The sequence below is a fragment of the Stylophora pistillata genome, chromosome 13 (assembly GCF_964205215.1).
Source record: "Stylophora pistillata chromosome 13, jaStyPist1.2, whole genome shotgun sequence".
Taxonomy (NCBI): domain Eukaryota; kingdom Metazoa; phylum Cnidaria; class Anthozoa; order Scleractinia; family Pocilloporidae; genus Stylophora; species Stylophora pistillata.
In genome coordinates, this window is record NC_142531.1 from 12,476,579 (window position 1) to 12,490,521 (window position 13,943).

General features: G+C 41.8%; 1 long non-coding RNA gene across 1 annotated transcript; it reads right to left on the reverse strand.

The window, feature by feature from the left end:
* Positions 1 to 4,080: 4,080 nt before the first annotated feature.
* Positions 4,081 to 6,493, reverse strand: LOC148717680 (uncharacterized). The gene is made up of 3 exons (XR_015994411.1): positions 6,138 to 6,493; positions 5,443 to 5,484; positions 4,081 to 4,768 (listed from the first exon to the last, which is right to left on the reverse strand). It is a non-coding gene; the product is annotated as an uncharacterized LOC148717680 (long non-coding RNA).
* Positions 6,494 to 13,943: the final 7,450 nt, after the last annotated feature.

Sequence of the window (13,943 nt, forward strand, 5' to 3'; positions counted from 1 at the left end):
GGTATATGAGCCAATGTACCATAGTCTACAAATATGGTAAGCGTACGCGTCAGCTTAAAATCAAAAGGGATCTAAAAAAATCCGGTTTCTTCTTACAAAATAATAATTTCTTGGGGGCGTTTTTAATAAAACAATTATGCCACTCGCGTTTGTTGGATATGAGATGATTATAGCCAACTCGGCGCTACGCGCCTCGTTGGCTATCTATCATCTCATATCCAACAAGCGCGAGTGGAATAATTGTTAATTAGTACTAAGTATTACTACCTTCATGTACGTTGCACGATATGTCCTATGTAACCTTGTTTTATCAGTTACCTTTATTCTACCTCACTAACCCCCATCTATCCTAGGTAACCCATGTTCTACCACGTTTACCCTCATCTACCCTTGGTTAGCCATGTTCCACCACGTTCACCCCCATCTACCCTAAGTAACCCTTGTTCTATCTCGTTTACCCCCATCTACCCCAGGTAATCCATGTTCTACCACGTTCACCCTCATCTACCCTAGGTAACCCATGTTCTACCACGTTTACCCCCATCTACCCTTGTTTAGCCATGTTCTACCACGCTCTCCCTCATCTACCCTAGGTAACCCATGTTCTACCCCGTTTACCCCCATCTACCCTGATTTAGCCATGTTCTACCCCATTTACCCCCATCTACTCTTGTTTAGCCATGTTCTACCACGTTCACCCTCATCTACCCAAGGTAACCCATGTTCTACTCCGTTTACCCTCATCTACCCTAGGTTAGCCATGTTCTACCACGTTCACCCTCATCTACCCCAGGTAACCCATGTTCTACCCCCGTTTACTCCCATCTACCCTTGGTTAGCCATGTTCTACCACGTTCACCCTCATCTACCCTAGGTAACCCATGTTCTACCACGTTAAACCCCAGGTAACCCATGTTTTTCCACGTTCACGCCATTTTCCTTAGTTTCAAGTCGTGTTACACCTCGTAGGAATGATGGCTTATTACTTATCGAAGCCCAATTAGTCATGGATTAAGAGGCGTATTGAAGAACAAGTCGACAGCCTATAAAGGTCACTTGGATTCTAGAAAGAGCTGAGGGGATCAGAATTCCTATCGTCGACAGGAACTCTGCAATTACGTGGAACATGGACAAATTTTTATTCGTTGTTTTTTACAAGTGTAATAAAAGTTACAAATCTAACTGATGTTGAGCTATCTGCGGAAAACATATATCTTATTAACCAAGCGCGAGGGCCGTACTGGGAGAATATCGGCCCGTGGTCTTGACAGTACGGACCGAGCGAAGCGAGGTCCGTACAAAAAAGACCGAGGGCCGATATTCTTCCAGTACGGTCCCGAGGAAGCTTGATTAATAAGGATTTCTTATACGACTGAAGTTCGAAGGGACACAAGTACGGTATCATTCGGGACCATTCGGGACAATGCCCGGTCCAATACTGAGAGAATATTGACCGGCAATAGAGCATTTTGATTGGTTGATTTTAGTTATTGGCCCTCTGACAGCCCGAGTCTTGTAATAAATTTCCTGATTATACACTTTTGTAATTAGTTCAAAAGCATCATGACAAAAGCCCTTTAATCTTTCATCTGGATAAGTTGCACAGATAGCTGCCAAGTTGGCGCACAAACAAAAAAAAAAATTCAGTGTACGCTCGTCTCAATTCGGGCTAACATAATAAGTGCACTGCTCGATTGGTTTTTCCGCTACGATGCCTATATCGCCTGCGTTCGGTTCATTTACAACCTTAAGAATGACCCCCCGCACCACTTAAACTTGTTTTGAAAATTGGGAAAAGAAGCGTTAAGTAGCGCTTCCAAAGTAGATTGAAAATCCCTTTACATTTTCTTTTATTTTCCTCTGAATGGAAGAGAAGATAAAAGCCACGAGCAACCCTTCTAAAGCTGTACTTTTTTCAGGCTGTTCCTATAGACTAAATGCTATCTTTTTCACCCTGTACATCTCCGTTGCTTCTTTCTCTTCAGCGTAACATCGCTCGTTTATCATTTTATCTTGTAAAAAGTTCTTGAAGTAAAAATTTGCCTTGAGTGTAATAAGTTTCAGGTTTTGATGGACATTATAAGGGACTAGAAATTTGATTGATTACGCACTTACAAAAGCATTGATTAATTTTTTTTTTCAGGGGAAAAGATGCCTAACTAAAGTGCATTTCGCAAAAGTTTAGATAAGAAACCTCGGGAACTGTGACGGGGTTCTTAACGATAACAAAACACCCACTTCGAGCATTTATGCAATTTGTTTACCCAAGAGAGAAACGCCCCTGGTATCACGACTAAGTAAAGTTACAAAGTAAAGTAATGCAAGTTTTTATTAACTGTTTCTAACTGAAGTCAATGGAAGAAGTCTTGGAGTGATATCTGTTTGGAAAAATCCAATCACCTTTTCGGGTATGACCTAACACAACAAAACTATTTAACTACGGGTCATTCTCAGGCGGTACTATATGTTCTGGTAAAATTTTTGTAATTGTTAAAAAAAAACCCATGTATTTACATGCTTATTGAACAACAAATCGACGGCTTACTAGTACAATATTTTGCGAAACGAAACGAAACGAAACCAGGCGAGATGTGGCCTATGGTATTTCGAGGACTGGACTGGACTGGACTAGACTAGTAAAACGCGGACTAGTAAAACGCGGACTTAACAACAACAAAAAAAAGTTTCATACGAAGGCGATCACAAGACGTAATGGCGAGCCAATTCAGTGAGTGACAATCCTTGTTTGACCTTTAAGCTACAAATGGGTTTGACATGCGCCAGATACAAACGATTTCATAAGTTTAGGCTAACAAAGAAAGAATTTAACAAATACATTTGTTTCCTTTATAACTCACTCGCTATCAAATTGTTAAGTTCAAGGAGGATATTCCCGTAATTAAAACCGTAATTGTAGCCCTAAATCATTCAGGTTCTTCAAATTAAAGAGAAAACTTCCGCCGAAACATTTTTATTTGTAAAGGTAGTTAAAAGGCTTCCGAACAAATTTTCAAACATTTTTTTGAAAAGTAACTGTCACGATGTGACACCTGTCAATTGAAGAGGAAAGAAGCATACGCTTTTGAAGAAACAGCAGTACTGGTGTGACAAACACGCACGAGTTAACTGATCATGCGACTATTTTCTCGTAAAGAAAAAACAGAGATCTTACGGAAAGTATTTTTTATTTCCAACAACGATTAATCTTCGAAGATTTGCCTCTGTTCCGTTTTAAAATGTCACAGAAAGTCAAATTGTAAGTGAATGCAAGTATGTGTTTTGGAGTTGTCAGTCTGCTTGTTTTTTTTTCTGTAATGGTGTGTGTAAATCGGTGTTTCTTCCACCGAAAAGCTGAAGTCAATGAGACTCTTTCTACCTAGACACAAGGATATTTAATGCGACTTTTATTCATCGAATTCCTGCGTTTCTGCCGTGAAATTTACGACGAAATAAACAATTCTAAATATAAGAGAAAAATCGAGTTTCCAGATGAGAAATTTACGACGAAAGTGTATCTTAAGATTTTCAACTGCTGCTGAATAAAATTCTTTCTTTGCTAGCCTAAACTTATAAAATCGTTTGTACCTGGCGCATGACAAACCCATTTGTAGCTTAAAGGTCAAACAGGGATTGTCACTCACTTAATTGGCTCGCCATTAAGTCTTGTGATCGCCTTCGTATGAAACTGTTTTTTGTTGTTGCTAGGTCCGCGTTTTACTAGTCCGCGTTTTACTAGTCCGCGTTTTACTAGTCCGCGTTTTACTAGTCCACGTTTTACTAGTCCTCATTTTACTTGTCCGCGTTTTACTAGTCCAGTCCAGTCCAGTCCAGTCAGCGAAATACCATATGCCTGCGAGATGTAACAAAATTAAAAAAATAATGCAGATATATTTTCTAATAAGTTAAAGGTGACTTTCACGAGGATTTGGAGTAATCTTCAATCAATGAGAAGGATTTTTATTCATTTTGAAAAGCAGTAAGATAAGAAAAGTTACTATTTTTTTGAAATCAACTATATTTTTACCCTGCGGAGAAAACATGACGCCTTTCATGTCACAAAAATACATTTAACCATTTCAAATCAGTATTTGACCGAGGACTTTTGCCTTGGTTTTATTTCTTAAATCGTATTTAAGTAAATGCGAAATGGACCATTTTCACCCTTCAATAACAATGTCTTTCTATTGAGGTCACACAGATACGTTCCAAAGTCACTATCCGTGGGCAAATACGTTATTTTAAAGAACATCAAAATTCCAAGGGGCAACTATCAGACCGATAAACACTCTCTTGTCTTTATTGTTCACCACTAAATTTTCCTCCTCGCGCCAGTTGAAAAACAGCCAAAACCCACTAAATGCGGATCAATCAAATATGTGTTCATGCGTACAGCCTGTCACAAATGTCATTAATTCGCAACTGTACATTGGCTAAATAATACGTTGTACCTGTCAGAATTGAAAAGTCATTGTTTTACGATCTGCCTAACTTCGCGGCCGTCAAACCATTCCAATTTTTTCACTGATTTTCCGCGGACGGGCACTACGGGCCGATGGTGTCTCTCCACGGATTAACACTGTCGCGTCTCGTGATCAATTCAAACCAGTACGAATCGGATAAAATTTAGTGGTGAACTTTAATTCCCCACAGCGGGAAGTAACGATGTTGCCATTCTCGTTTCACACGATAGGTTTTAATTAAATGCAATATCGAATTAAGAAAGATCTTGGCCATCTCCACCTGCATTAACGTTCAGTATCTTCATTCCCTATCAAAAACAACAACAACAACAATCATTACTTCTACTCTTGTATTTGTCAAGTTAAAAAACAATATTGAAAATAAAAACTGAGAGTATTGGCTATCTGGAGTAACCATAGGGGCTAGCGGAGCCAGGTACTCAGTAGACAACAACATTGAATGAAAATGAATTACTGATCAGCAACAACATTATAACATCAAATACATATTATACAAAATAATTGATATCAAGGCCTACAAAGGTCTACAGAATTTAACAAACTAATAACTAAGAAGATAATTTGGAAAAGACAGAATTACAATCTCAGCTGATATAAATACATATCTCTGATAACAATTCAAAACGAGATCGTATTGCACTGATTATTCCTTAAATTTTGAAAGACTTTTCACACATAGACTTCCATACTGTAGGACCTTTAAATCTTATATTGAACATGCCATGATTTGTTCTCGCTTCAGGTAAAGTTTAAGTACCTGATAGCAATCTTTTTGCGAACTCTTTTCGCGGGAAGGTCCTCAGCTCGAGTAAGCGCATCTTTTAACTTGTTCTTTCCCCTTCCTGAAGACAGGTTTGTGTCAGAAGGAAAAAAAAGGAAACGGCACATGTGACATTTCACAACGTAGGTTTTGAAAGATTATACCGAAGTTCTAAAATCTTTGTTGCACGTTTGTGCATACCTTTGTGCTCTTTCGTCTTTGATACTTGCCTTCTATCAGTTGCTGAAGAAAAGAAGAAATATATCACGTCACAAAAAATCTACTTCCTGCTTCTCATACAACAGAATCATTAGGCAATGATGAAAAAGCAAAACCGACTGGTAGTTGACATGTATGAGTGAAACTTCGAGTGAAACTTCCAGCAAACGTTCCACGTTTGGACACCCTCTATGCGTGACTAGAGTATATACTCAATGAAAAATGAATCTAGTTATTTTTATCTATTCGTATACTTTCTGCCTTTCAACCTCCACATTCTAATGGCAAACTATTCTTCAGCAATAAATTATAACATGAAGTTTCCATCCTCCATAGTTAAATATTATGGATTTTTACCTGAAACTTTTGAAGACATCGGCTTCCCCACTTTCTATAAACAGTGGACAAAAACATCATTTGGTTACATCGTTTGTGCAGATATGGACTTTGAGAACAGCGATGATTAAATCAATGTGATCTCACCTCACAGCAAAGTTGTAAAAGAAATGGTTTCTTCCCCTTTTTTTCCATGGAATTCGTTTTCCGATTTACAGTAATTTTATAATAACAAAGATGCACTGACGTTTCTTGCAGGATATAAAAACGTATAAAAAAGAGATTAGATCTCCCGGAACAGGACACGTATTTTATGGGTGTACCATAACAAAAAAGAATACCTTTTGTTTCTTTTCAGTATCACTCACAATTATCGCGTCTGAAAAAGATTAAGAGATGTGTAACAGTCAAAAGTAAACATCATCTAGAGATCGTGGAGTCAACGATAGATCTTCGCCAGTTTAATGGAGAACACCTTGCTTTGTGACCGTGTGAACATTATTATTGTTCCTTCTATATTTATGTTTAATATGGCTAATTTTAATTGAACAATCCTTCAAATACTAAGGGGAGAAGGAGATCAAGTTCATCAACATTCCTAAGAGTACTTTGCTCAGCATCTGTTGATATATCACCTGAAGGAAAAGGTGACATAGCTAATAAGTGGCATGAAAAAACTGCATCATTGTGAGGTTTATCGCATTACTCCAATCTCTCATTACTCAATAGTTAGATTTTTCGCTAGCTTTTTTCTGAAGTTACAATGTGAGGAAGAGCTTATAAAATTTTGTCATATTTAGACGATGCAGGCGAGCATGCTTTACAACCTTTACCGTGGGGTTTTTAAGTGAGCTATTCATAACCCAAAGAATGTATGATTCTAGGGCACCCCGCACTGAATACGAATATTGGAAAACGCTTGCATAAAATAGGTTCAAAACTTCATCCTGTGATTAAAAAGATATCATATAAGTAACTTAACTGAAGCCATGGAATACACGTGATGCTGAAAATTGTAACTTGCCTTGAATATCACTCGATGAACTTGTCGCGCCTGTACCTGTTCCTGTTGGGGACTCAACTAGAAAAAGAAGCTTCTATAAGTATTCTTTCTTTCTTCAGTTTACTTTTCAAACCCGCATTTTATTTTCAGTTGTGTAACTTGTCTTGAAAATCGCTAGTTGAGCTTGTCTCGCCTTTATTTGTACCTGTTAAGGAATCAATTTAGAAAAAGGAGCGTCAATGAGTTATCTTTCTTCCTCTAGCGAATTTTTAATCCCAGTTGCCGACAAGGGCATTTCACTTTCAGTTCTTCAGGGTATGGTTCCTTTGATTTGAAACATACCTGCATCGTCTGTCACCCTTTAGATGAAAACAGAAAAGGCATATCTATATATTTTCAAATTGCAACGTTTTTCAAACATGTGTATGTATTTTTAATTCACAAGAATGTATGACATTTTTGGGCTCCAGATACTCCCACTTATGCACACCTATATGTACATTTCATTATATCAATTGGTTTAGGCGAGGTCATATTAAAATCCCTTCAAACGAGCAATATCTTTTAAATTGTGTATCTTTACCTTTATCAAGTTCACCCAAAATTTCAGCACACAGGTAACGCCTACTTATGTGGGCAGACGTCGAGCTTGTTGTTCTGATCCAAAACTTATTCGACTTCCCCACGCAACCAACAACTTTGGAGGTGATGAAATGCCTTATAGTGGCATCGGTTATCACTAGGTCGATACCATTTACCCTCATGTGCCTAGCTAAGGAAGGCACATTAAAGGCTACAGCTTCCCCACAGCCACATCGAGAGGGCTTTATTCTATCATTGACAAAGGAAGCCACCTGACAAGCAAGCCAAATGATAATTATGGCTGGTCAAATTTTATAATATCCAAAAAGTAATAATAATAAGAATAATCAATACTTACGTTTGGAACGTTAGAAACAGTAATTAATCCGAAGAAGTTCTTCAACACTCTGTCGATGTCATTGCAAACTTGCTTTGGCAACTGAACAGATGTGGCAATGACATGGGATGCTTCCACGTAACTTGGCAGCACAACTTTTTCAATTTTTTCCTCTACGAGGATGAACAGCTCTGGCAAGCCAACTTCCTCAAGAATCTGCATTAAATTTAATATACAACATATCTTACGTGAGACATGATTAAATAAAAGTCACAATTTAAACAGGATTAATACAAGATTTTCTTTTGACCTGTAATTTTCGGTTATTTCCATTTACTAAGCTTAAGGCTTCCTATTCATGCACTTATTAACTTCGACCTGTTTTAAATGGATTACCCTAATCAGTAAATATGAGAACTGAAGTGTCGGCATATAGAACCGATGTATCCCATCCTAGTGCGGCTATGGGGCATACTATGAATCTCCATGACGAACAAAAATTTATCAACTTTCTTTGTTCCCCAGTTTTACATTAGTAAACTCACCGTTTTGCATACAAAAACCAGGAGGGAGTAGGACACCAAGGCCCTCTGATCTATGACGAACTCTTGATCGTCTGCCATCTCTACCAGACGATCCGTAAAATGGTCAATGTCGCCATCAGTGGCTGTGGACAACTTCTGCCTCATGAATGCAGTGACAACTGCCACACTTGCGCTTGCATCGGTCATGGCATTTTCTAAATGTTGATACCTGTCTCTGTGCCTAGGGTAGATGAGGGTGAATGTTGTAGAACATGGCTAAACAAGGGTAGATGGGGGTAAACGGGATAAAACATGGGTTACCTAGGGTAGATGAAGGTAAACGTGGTAGAACATGGCTAAACAAGGGTAGATGGGGGTAGGACATGGGTTACCTAGTGTAGATGAGAGTGAACCTGGTAGAACATGGCTAAACAAGGGTAGATGGGGGTAAACGGGGTAGAACATGGGTTACCTAGGTTAGATGAGAGTGAATGTGGTAGAACATGGCTAAACAAGGGTAGATGGGGGTACACGGGGTAGGACATGGGTTACTTAGTGTAGATGAGGGTGAACGTGGTAGAACATGGGTAAACCAGGGTAGATGAGGGTAAACGGGATAGAACATGGGTTACCTAGGGTAGATGAGGGTGAACGTGGTAGAACATGGCTAAACAAAGGTAGATGGGGGTAAACGGGATAGAACATGGGTTACCTAGGGTAGATGAGGGTAAACGTGGTAGAACATGGCTAAACAAGGGTAGATGGGGGTAAACAAGGTAGAATATGGATTACCTAGGTTAGATGAGGGCGAACGTGGTAGAACATGGCTAAACAAGGGTAGATGGGGGTACACGGGGTAGAACATAGGTTACCTAGTGTATATGAGGGTGACCGTGTTAGAGCATGGCTACACACGGGTAGATGGGGGTAAACGGGGTAGAACATGGGTTACCTAGTGTAAATGAGGGTGAAAGTGGTAGAACATGGCTAAACAAGGGTAGATGTGGGTAAACGGGATAGAACATGGGTTACCTAGGGTTGATGAGGGTGAACGTGGTAGAATATGGCTAAACAAAGGTAGATGGAGGTAAACGGGATAGAACATGGGTTACCTAGGGTAGATGAGGGTGAACGTGGTAGAACATGGCTAAACAAGGGTAGATGGGTGTAAACAAGGTAGAACATGGGTTACCTAGGTTAGATGAGGGTCAACGTGGTAGAGTATGGGGGTTAGGGTTTATGGGGGTTAGGGTTTATGGGGGTTAGGGGTTAGGGTTTATGGGGGTTAGGAGATGGGGGGTAAACGGGGTAGAACATGGGTTACCTAGTGCATATGACGGTGAGCGTGGTAGAACATGGTACACACGGGTAGATGGGGGTAAACGGGGTAGAACATGGGTTACCTACTGTATATGAGGATGAACGTGGTAGAACATGGCTAAACAAGGGTAGATGGGTAGATGGGGGTAAACGTGGGAGACCATGGGTTACCTAGAGTAGATGGGGGTGAACGAGGTAGAACATGGCTAACCAAAGGTAGATGGGGGTTAACGTGGTACAAGATGGGTTACCTAGAGTAGATGAGGGTGAACGTGGTAGAATATGGCTAAACAAGGGTAGATGAGAGCAAACGAGGTAAAACATGGGTTACCTAGGGTAGATGAGGGTGAACGTGGTAGGACATAGCCAAACACGGGTATATGGGGGTAAACGCGGTAGAATATGGGTTACCTGGGGTAGATGAGGGTGACCGTGGTAGAACATGGCTAAACAAAGGTAGGTGGGGGTAAACGTGGTAGAATATGAGTTACCTAGAGTAGATGAGGATGAACGTAGTAGAATATGGCTAAACAAGGGTAGATGGGGATAAACAAGGTAGAACATGGGTTACCTAGGTTAGATGAGGGTGAACGTGGTAGAATATGGCTAAATAAGGGTAAATGGGGGTAAACGGGGTAGACCATGGGTTACCTAGTGCATATGACGGTGAGCGTGGTAGAACATGGCTACACACGGGTAGATGGAGGTAAACGGGGTACAACATGGGTTACCTAGTGTATATGAGGGTGAACGTGGTAGAACATGGCTAAACAAGGGTAGATGGGGGTAAACGTGGGAGAACATGGGTTACCTATAGTAGATGGGGGTGAACGTGGTAGAACATGGCTAAACAAAGGTAGATGGGGGTAAACGTGGTAGAATATGGGTTCCTAGAGTAGATGAGGGTGAACTTGGTAGAATATGGCTAACCAAGGGTAGATGAGAGCAAACGAGAAGAAACATGGGTTACCTAGGGTAGATGAGGGTGAACGTGGTAGCTAAACAAGGTTATATGGGGGTAAACGCGGTAGAATATGGGTTACCTAGGGTAGATGAGAGTGAACGTGGTAGAACATGGGTAAACAAAGGTAGGTGGGGGTAAACGTGGTAGAATATGAGTTACCTAGAGTAGATGAGGATGAACGTGGTAGAATATGGCTAAACAAGGGTAGATGAGGGCAAGCGAGGTAAAAGATGGGTTACCTAGGGTAGATGAGGGTAACCATGGTAGAACATGGCCAAGTAAGGGTAGATGGGGGTAAACTGGGTAGAACATGAATTGCCTAGGGTAGATGAGGGTGAACGTAGTAGAACATGGCTAAACAAGGGTAGATGAGGGTAAACGGGGTAGGATATGGGTTACCTAGGGTAGATGAGGGTGAACGTGGTAGAACATGGCTAAACAAGGGTAGATGGGGGTAAACGGGGTAGGACATGGGTTACCTAGTATAGATGAGAGTGAACGTGGTAGAACATGGCTACACAAGGGTGGATGGGGGTGAACGGGGTAGGACATGGGTTACCTAGTGTAGATGAGGGTAAACGTGGTAGAACATGCCTACACAAGAGTTGATGGAGATAAACGTGGTAGAACATGGGTTACCTAGGGTAGATGAGGGTAAACGTGGTAGAACATGGCTAAACAAGGATAGATGGGGGTAAACGGGGCAGAATATGGGTTACCTAGGGTAGACGAAGGTTAACGTGGTAGAAAATGGCTAAACAAGGGTAGATGGGGGTAAACGGGGTAGAACATGGGTTAACTAGGGTAGATGAGGGTGAACGTGCTAGAACATGGGTTAACTAGGGCAGATGAGGATGAACGTGGTATATCATGGCTAAACAAGGGTAGATGGGGGTAAACGTGGTAGAACATTGGTTAACTAGGTTAGATGAAGGGGAACGCAGTAAAACATGGCTAAACCAGGGTAGATGGGGTAAACATGGGTTACGTAGGGTAGATGAGCATGAACGTGGTAGAAGATGGCTAAACCAGGGTAGATGGGGGTAAACGGGGTAGAACATGGGTTACCTGGTATAGATGAGGGTGAACGTGGTAGAATATGGCTAAGCAAGGGTAGATGGGGGTAAACGGGTTAGAACATGGGTTACCTAGTGTAGATGAGGGTGAAAGTGGTAGAGCATGACTACACAAGGGTGGATGGGAGTGAACGGGGTAGAAGATGGGTTACCTAGTGTAGATGAGGGTGAACGTGGTAGAACATGGCTACACAAGAGTTGATGGGGGTAAACGTGGTAGAACATGGGTTACCCTGGGTAGATGAGGGTGAACGTGGTAGAACATGGCTAAACAAGGATAGATGGGGGTAAATGGGGTAGAATATGGGTGACCTAGGGTAGACGAGGGTGAACGTGGTAGAACATGGCTAAACAAGGGTAGATGGGGGTAAACGGGGTAGAACATGGGTTACCTAGGGTAGATGAGGGTGAACGTGCTAGAACATGGGTTAACTAGGGCAGATGAGGGTAAACGTGGTAGATCATGGCTAAACAAGGGTAGATGGAGGTAAACGTGGTAGAACATGTTTTAACTAGGGTTGATGAAGGTGAACGCAGTAAAACATTGCTAAACAAGGGAAGATGGGGGTAAACGTGGTAGAACATTGGTTACGTAGGGTAGATGAGGGTAAACGTGGTAGAATATGGCTAAACCAGGGTAGATGGGGTAAACGGGGTAGAGCATAGGTTACCTAGGGTAGATGAGGGTGAACGTGGTAGAATATGGCTAAGCAAGGGTAGATGGGGGTAAACGGGGTAGAACCTGGGTTACCTAGTGTAGATGAGGGTGAACGTGGTAGAACATGGCTACACAAGGGTGGATGGGGGTGAACGGAGTAGAAGATGGATTACCTAGTGTAGATGAGGGTGAACGTGGTAGAACATGGCTACACAAGGGTTGATGGGGGTAAACGTGGTAGAACATGGGTTACCTAGGGTAGATGAGGGTGAACGTGTTAGAACATGTGTTAACTAGGGTAGATGAAGGTGAACGCAGTAAAAGATGGCTAAACAAGGGTAGATGGGGGTAAACGTGTTAGAACATGGGTTACCTAGGGTAGATCAGGGTAAACGGGGTAGAACATGGCTAAGCAAGGGTAGATGGGGGTAAACGGTGTAGGACATGGGTTACCTAGTGTAGATGAGGGTAAACGTGGTAGAACACGGCTACACAAGAGTTGATGGGGCTAAACTTGGTAGAACATGGGTTAACTAGGGTAGATGAGGGTGAACGTGGTAGAACATGGCTAAACAAGGATAGATGGGGGTAAATGGGGTAGAACATTGGTTACCAAGGGTAGACGAGGGTGAACGTGGTAGAACATGGCTAAACAAGGGTAGATGGGGGTAAACGGGATAGAACATGGGTTAACTAGGGTAGATGAAATTGAAGGCAGTAAAACATGGCTAAACAAGGGTAGATGAGGGTGAACGTGGTAGAACATGGCTAAACCAGGGTAGATGGGGGTAAACGGGGTAGAACATAGGTTACCTAGGGTAGATGAGGGTGAACGTGGTAGAATTTGGCTAAGCAAGGGTAGATGGGGGTGAACGGGGTAGAACATGGGTTACCTAGGGAAGATGAGGCTGAACGTGCTAGAACATGGGTTAAGTAGGGCAGATGAGGGTGAACGTGGTAGATCATGGCTAAACAAGGGTAGATCGGGTTAAATGTGGTAGAACATGGGTTAACTAGGGTAGATGAAATTGAAGGCAGTAAAACATGGCTAAACAAGGGTAGATTGGGGTAAACGTGGTAGAACATGGGTTACGTAGGGTAGATGAGGGTGAACGTGGTAGAACATGGCTAAACCAGGGTAGATGGGGGTCAACGGGGTAGAACATAGGTTACCTAGGGTAGATGAGGGTGAACGTGGTAGAATTTGGCTAAGCAAGGGTAGATGGGGGTAAACGGGGTAGAACCTGGGTTACCTAGGGAAGATGAGGGTGAACGTGGTAGAACATGGCTAAACAAGGGTAGATGGGGGTAAACGTGGTAGAACATGGCTAAACAAGGGTAGATGGGGGTAAACGTGGTAGAACATGGGTTAACTAGGGTAGATGAGGGTGAACGTGGTAGAACATGGCGAAACAAGGGTAGATGGGGGTAGATGGGGGTAAACGTGGTAGAACATGGGTTACCTAGGGTAAGATGAGGGTGAACGTGGTAGAATATGGCTAAACAAGGGTAGATGGGGGTAAACGTGGTAGAACATGGGTTAACTAGGGTAGATGAGGGTGAACGTGGTAGAATATGGCTAAACAAGGGTAGATGGGGGTAAACGTGGTAGAACATGGGTTAACTAGGGTAGATGAGGGTGAACGTGGTAGAACATGGGTTACCTAGGGCAGATGATGGTAA